Raw genomic sequence first — 6,818 nt, forward strand, 5'->3', positions numbered from 1 at the left:
CATGGATGGACACATACGTTCTGCTCGCTGTATAATAATTAGTTAATCTAGCACCATTGATTTTGCCGACGAAGAATTTCACACATTTGCTAAACACCAGGTACCTGAAATTTTCCTTTGCGTCAGTTACAGTCTGTTTTGTGCGAGGACGAAGGCAAGGACGATGTGAGAGGTGACAATGACGAGGACAAGCAGGGGCAGTACAAAACTTGACTGATGCAGGTTGAGGGTGGAGGTGTGGGGGGCGTCGGAGTTTACTGCAAATTGCGCGATGGAGGGGGTGGCCAGCATGGCGGTTGAGGGGATGGCGGGTTGGCGAGGCGGTGTGCGGCACCTCCTCCCGGCCGGAAGGAGGCTGCCAATTAGGGCAGGGTAGATCACATGGGAGGAGGAGGAGGAACCGTCGCACAGGGGAGGAAGATGTGAGGGGAAGAAGGTTAACAGTGGCGGCATGATCATGCCATCCAACGGCATGGAAAATTGACTGATGCAGATTTTTTTTCCCTTGATACCTGACATATAGACGGTCCTAATTTCAATACTACTTAAACGCTATGGTGCAAGATAGAGCCCATTTGATTGAGTTAAACAAAATAGTTACATTATGGGTTTTTTTGGTCGAGAGAACACCATTATAGCTTGCTCGCATTCATGTGAACAGGGCGTGTAAACAAATTAAGAATTGAACTCTATGGATCAACACTTAAGCATCTGCGTTCCCATCGCATTTCAGGTATAACCTACGCGCTAAAATTGAATTACAAAGTTATTGTGAATAAAGAGCTCCCCTGTTTGCTCCTAGGCCAGCTCGGGCTGAAACTTCACTCCTGCCGCGGTTCACCCGTCACTCCTTGTTTCTTTTAGAAAAGTATATCTTATGTCTCTGGATTGTCTTGAAAGTATAGAAATGATCCCTCAACTTCAAACTAACAAATCTTAGTATCCCAAATTCTAATACGGGATTACTTTAGTCCCTTGACTCAACAAAAGAGGTTTCATGCTCACTTGGCGTGGTTTTGACTAGTCATCGCCAACGTGGAAATCTTCTTCCTTCCCATTGTAAACCCAGCTGGGTATTTTTTTGGCAGTTGGTGCGCGTCGAGCAATAAAAGAAGTTAGGCCTGGGGCTTGTGTGGCTAGCGGCAGGGCACAGAGAGGGTGCAGGGGTGAAAGATCGTGGATGTCGCCTAGGGGGGTGAATAGATGCTTTAAAATAATTACGGTTTAGGCTTGAACAAATGCGGAATAAAACTAGCGTTTAATTTATCAAGCACAAAACCTAAAACAATTAGGCTCACCTATGTGCACCAACAACTTATGATATGGAAGATAAACAACTAAGTGATAGCAAGATATATAACATGAAACATTATGGCTATCACAAAGTAAAGTGCATAAGTAAAGTGCTCATGTAAGAGATAACCGGGGCATGCAGAGACGATGATCCCGAAGTTCACACCCTTGCAGATGCTAATCTTTGTTTGGAGCGGTGTGGAGGCACAATGCTCCCCAGGAAGACACTAGGGCCACCGTAATTTCCTCTCGCCCTCCCACAATGCAAGATGTTGTGATTCCACTAAGGGACCCTTGAGGGCGGTCACCGAACCCGTACAAATGGCAACCCTTGGTGCGGTCACCAGTACCCATACACTTTGGCAACCCTTGGGGGCGGTCACTGGAACCCGTACAGATTGCTCCGGGCAATCTCACAATCTAATTGGAGACCCCGACGCAAGCTCGGAGATTTATACCACAATGATTGAGCTCCGAGACACCACCAACCGTCCAAAAGGAACAATCTCTAGGGTACCAAGCACCCAAGAGTAATAAGCTTCTCAACTTTTCACTTCCACGTATCACCATGGAGAACTCAAACCAATGCAACTAACGCAATGGCAAGGGCACACGGAGTGCCCAAGTCCCTCACTCTCAAATCCCACCAAAGCAACGAAAGCTATGGAGGAATATCAGAGGAAGAACAAGAAGGAGAACACCAAGAACTCCAAGATCTAGATCCAAGGGGTTCCCCTCACATAGAAGAGGAAATGTTGATCTAGATCTCCTCTCTATTTCCCCTCAAGAACTAGCAAAAATCATTGGAGGGATTGACAGTTAGCAAGCTCGAAGAAGGTCAATAATGGGGTAAGAACACAAGCTTAAAGGATAAGAACCATTGGGGATGAAAACCCCCTTTTATAGGCCTCCCCAAATCCAACTGTGATGTGCGCTGGACGCACACAAGTGGTACTACCACTCCAGGGAGCGGTACTACTTCTCGGGCGGAAGTACCTGGAGTATACTCCTCAAAAGAAGCATCTCGAGGCGGCAGTGCCGCCGAAGCAGTACTACCGCTCGCCCCAGCGGGTACGCTGAGGTTGTAGTATAAAGGGGAGAAGCGGTACCACCGCCCCTTACAGCCGCAGAGAGGAAAACGAGTCTAGAGGCAATAAAATAGGCGGAAGTAGCAGTGACAGTGGCAGGACGGTAGTACCGCTTAGAGCAGGACTACCACTCTCCACTACCACACTAGTGCAGAACCGGGCAATAGCACCGGTTCATAAGGCCCTTTAGTGCCGGTTCGGTAACCGGCACTAAAGTGTGGGAACTAAATGAAGGAAATATGCCCTAGAGGCAATAATAAAGTTATTATTTATTTCCTTATATCATGATAAAGTTTATTATTCATGCTAGAATTGTATTAACCGGAAACATAATACATGTGTGAATACATAGACAAACAGAGTGTCACTAGTATGCCTCTACTTGACTAGCTCGTTAATCAAAGATGGTTATGTTTCCTAACCATGGACAAAGAGTTGTTATTTGATTAACGGGATCACATCATTAGTTGAATGATCTGATTGACATGACCCATTCCATTAGCTTAGCACCCGATCGTTTAGTATGTTGCTATTGCTTTCTTCATGACTTATACATGTTCCTATGACTATGAGATTATGCAACTCCCGTTTGCCAGAGGAACACTTTGGGTGCTACCAAACGTCACAACGTAACTGGGTGATTATAAAGGAGCATTACAGGTGTCTCCAAAGGTAGATGTTGGGTTGGCGTATTTCGAGATTAGGATTTGTCACTCCGATTGTCGGAGAGGTATCTCTGGGCCCTCTCGGTAATACACATCACATAAGCCTTGCAAGCATTGCAACTAATGAGTTAGTTGCGAGATGATGTATTATGGAACGAGTAAAGAGACTTGCCGGTAACGAGATTGAACTAGGTATTGGATACCGACGATCGAATCTCGGGCAAGTAACATACCGATGACAAAGGGAACAACGTATGTTGTTATGCGGTCTGACCGATAAAGATCTTCGTAGAATATGTAGGAGCCAATATGGGCATCCAGGTCCTGCTATTGGTTATTGACCGAAGACGTGTCTCGGTCATGTCTACATTGTTCTCGAACCCGTAGGGTCCGCACGCTTAAGGTTTCGATGACAGTTATATTATGAGTTTATGCATTTTGATGTACCGAAGGTTGTTCGGAGTCCCGGATGTGATCACGGACATGACGAGGAGTCTCGAAATGGTCGAGACATAAAGATTGATATATTGGAAGCCTATTTGGATATCGGAAGTGTTCCGGGTGAAATCGGGATTTTACCGGAGTACCGGGAGGTTACCGGAACCCCCCGGGAGCTATATGGGCCTTAGTGGGCCTTAGTGGAAAAGAGAAGAGGCAGCAGATGGGCCTCCCCTCCCCTTGGTCCGAATAGGACAAGGAGAGGGGGCCGGCCCCCCTTTCTCTTTTCCCCCCTCCGCGAATCCTATTCCAACTAGGATTGGGGGGGGGAGATCCTACTCCCGGAGGGAGTAGGACTCCTCCTGGCGCGCCTCTCCTAGGCCGGCCGCACCCCCCCCTTGAGCCTTTATATAGGCAGGGGCACCCCAGAGGAACACAAGTTGATCCACGTGATCATATTCTTAGCCGTGTGCGGCGCCCCCTGCCACCATAGTCCTCGATAATATTGTAGCGGTGCTTAGGCGAAGCCCTGCGACAGTAGTACATCAAGATCGTCACCACGCCGTCGTGCTGACGGAACTCTTCCCCGACACTTTGCTGGATCGGAGTCCAGGGATCGTCATCGAGCTGAACGTGTGCTAGAACTCGGAGGTGCCGTAGTTTCGGTGCTTGATCGGTCGGGCCGTGGAGACGTACGACTACATCAACCAAACGCTTCCGTTGTCGATCTACAAGGGTACGTAGATCACACTCTCCCCTCTCGTTGCTATGCATCACCATGATCTTGCGTGTGCGTAGGAAATTTTTGAAATTACTACGTTCCCCAACAGTGGCATCCGAGCCTGGTTTTATGTTGATGTTATATGCACGAGTAGAACACAAGTGAGTTGTGGGCGATATAAGTCATACTGCTTACCAGCATGTCATACTTTGGTTCGGCGGTATTGTTGGATGAAGCGGCCCGGACCGACATTACGCGTACGCTTACGCGAGACCGGTTCTCCCGACGTGCTTTGCACATAGGTGGCTTGCGGGTGACAGTTTCTCCAACTTTAGTTGAACCGAGTGTGGCTACGCCCGGTCCTTGTGAAGGTTAAAACAGCACAACTTGACAAACTATCGTTGTGGTTTTGATGCGTAGGTAAGATTGGTTCTTGCTTAAGCCCGTAGCAGCCACGTAAAACTTGCAATAAACAAAGTAGAGGACGTCTAACTTGTTTTTGCAGGGCATGTTGTGATGTGATATGGTCAAGGCATGATGCTAAATTTTATTGTATGAGATGATCATGTTTTGTAACCAAGTTATCGGCAACTGGCAGGAGCCATATGGTTGTCGCTTTATTGTATGCAATGCAATCGCCCTGTAATGCTTTACTTTATCACTAAGCGGTAGCGATAGTCGTAGAAGCATAAGATTGGCAAGACGACAACGATGCTGCGATGGAGATCAAGGTGTCGCGCCGGTGACGATGGTGATCATGACGCTGCTTCGGAGATGGAGATCACAAGCACAAGATGATGATGGCCATATCATATCACTTATATTGATTGCATGTGATGTTTATCTTTTATGCATCTTATCTTGCTTTGATTGACGGTAGCATTATAAGATGATCTCTCACTAAATTTCAAGATAAAAAGTGTTCTCCCTGAGTATGCACCGTTGCCAAAGTTCGTCGTGCCCAGACACCACGTGATGATCGGGTGTGATAAGGTCTACGTCCATCTACAATGGGTGCAAGCCAGTTTTGCACACGCAGAATACTCACGTTAAACTTGACGAGCCTAGCATATGCAGATATGGCCTCGGAACACTGAGACCGAAAGGTCGAGCATGAATCATATAGTAGATATGATCAACATAGCGATGTTCACCATTGAAAACTACTCCATTTCACGTGATGATCGGTTATGGTTTAGTTGATTTGGATCACGTGATCACTTAGATGATTAGAGGGATGTCTATCTAAGTGGGAGTTCTTAAGTAATATGATTAATTGAACTTAAATTTATCATGAACTTAGTCCCTGATAGTATCTTGCTTGTTTATGTTGATTGTAGATAGATGGCCCGTGCTGTTGTTCCATTGAATTTTAATGCGTTCCTTGAGAAAGCAAAGTTGAAAGATGATGGTAGCAATTACACGGACTGGGTCCGTAACTTGAGGATTATCCTCATTGCTGCACAGAAGAGTTACATCCTGGAAGCACCGCTGGGTGCCAGGCCTGCTGCTGATACAACTGACGACGTTAAGAACGTCTGGCAGAGCAAAGCTGATGACTACTCGATAGTTCAATGTGCCATGCTTTACGGCTTAGAACCGGGACTTCAACGACGTTTTGAACGTCATGGGGCATATGAGATGTTCCAGGAGTTGAAGTTAGTATTCCAGCAGAATGCCCGGATTGAGAGATATGAAGTCTCCAATAAATTCTATAGCTGCAAGATGGAGGAGAATAGTTCTGTCAGTGAGCATATACTCAAGATGTCTGGGTATTGTAATCACTTGATTCAACTGGGAGTTAATCTTCCGGATGATAGCGTCATTGACAGAATTCTCCAATCACTTCCATCAAGCTACAAGAGCTTCGTGATGAACTATAATATGCAAGGGATGGATAAGACAATTCCTAAGCTCTTCGCAATGCTAAAGGCTGCGGAGGTAGAAATCAAGAAGGAGCATCAAGTGTTGATGGTCAACAAGACCACTAGTTTCAAGAAAAAGGGCAAAGGGAAGAACAAGGGGAACTTCGAGAAGAACAGCAAGCAAGTTGTTGCTCAGGAGAAGAAACCCAAGTCTAGACCTAAGCCTAAAACTGAGTGCTTCTACTGCAAGCAGACTGGTCACTGGAAGCGGAACTGCCCCAAGTATTTGGCGGATAAGAGGGATGGCAAAGTGAACAAAGGTATATGTGATATACATGTTATTGATGTGTACCTTACTAGAGCTCGCAGTAGCACCTGGGTATTTGATACCGGTTCTGTTGCTAATATTTGCAACTCTAAATAGGGGCTACGGATTAAGCGAACACTGGCAAAGGGCGAGGTCACGATGCGCGTGGGAAATGGTTCCAAAGTCGATGTGATCGCGGTCGGCACGCTACCTCTACATCTACCTTCGGGATTAGTATTAGACCTAAATAATTGTTATTTGGTGCCAGCGTTGAGCATGAACATTATATCTGGATCTTGTTTGATGCGAGACGGTTATTCATTTAAATCAGAGAATAATGGTTGTTCTATTTATATGAGTAATATCTTTTATGGTCATGCACCCTTGAAGAGTGGTCTATTTTTGATGAATCTCGATAGTAGTGATACACATATTCATAAT

The sequence above is a fragment of the Triticum urartu genome, chromosome 3 (genome assembly GCF_003073215.2).
Source record: "Triticum urartu cultivar G1812 chromosome 3, Tu2.1, whole genome shotgun sequence".
NCBI lineage: Eukaryota > Viridiplantae > Streptophyta > Magnoliopsida > Poales > Poaceae > Triticum > Triticum urartu.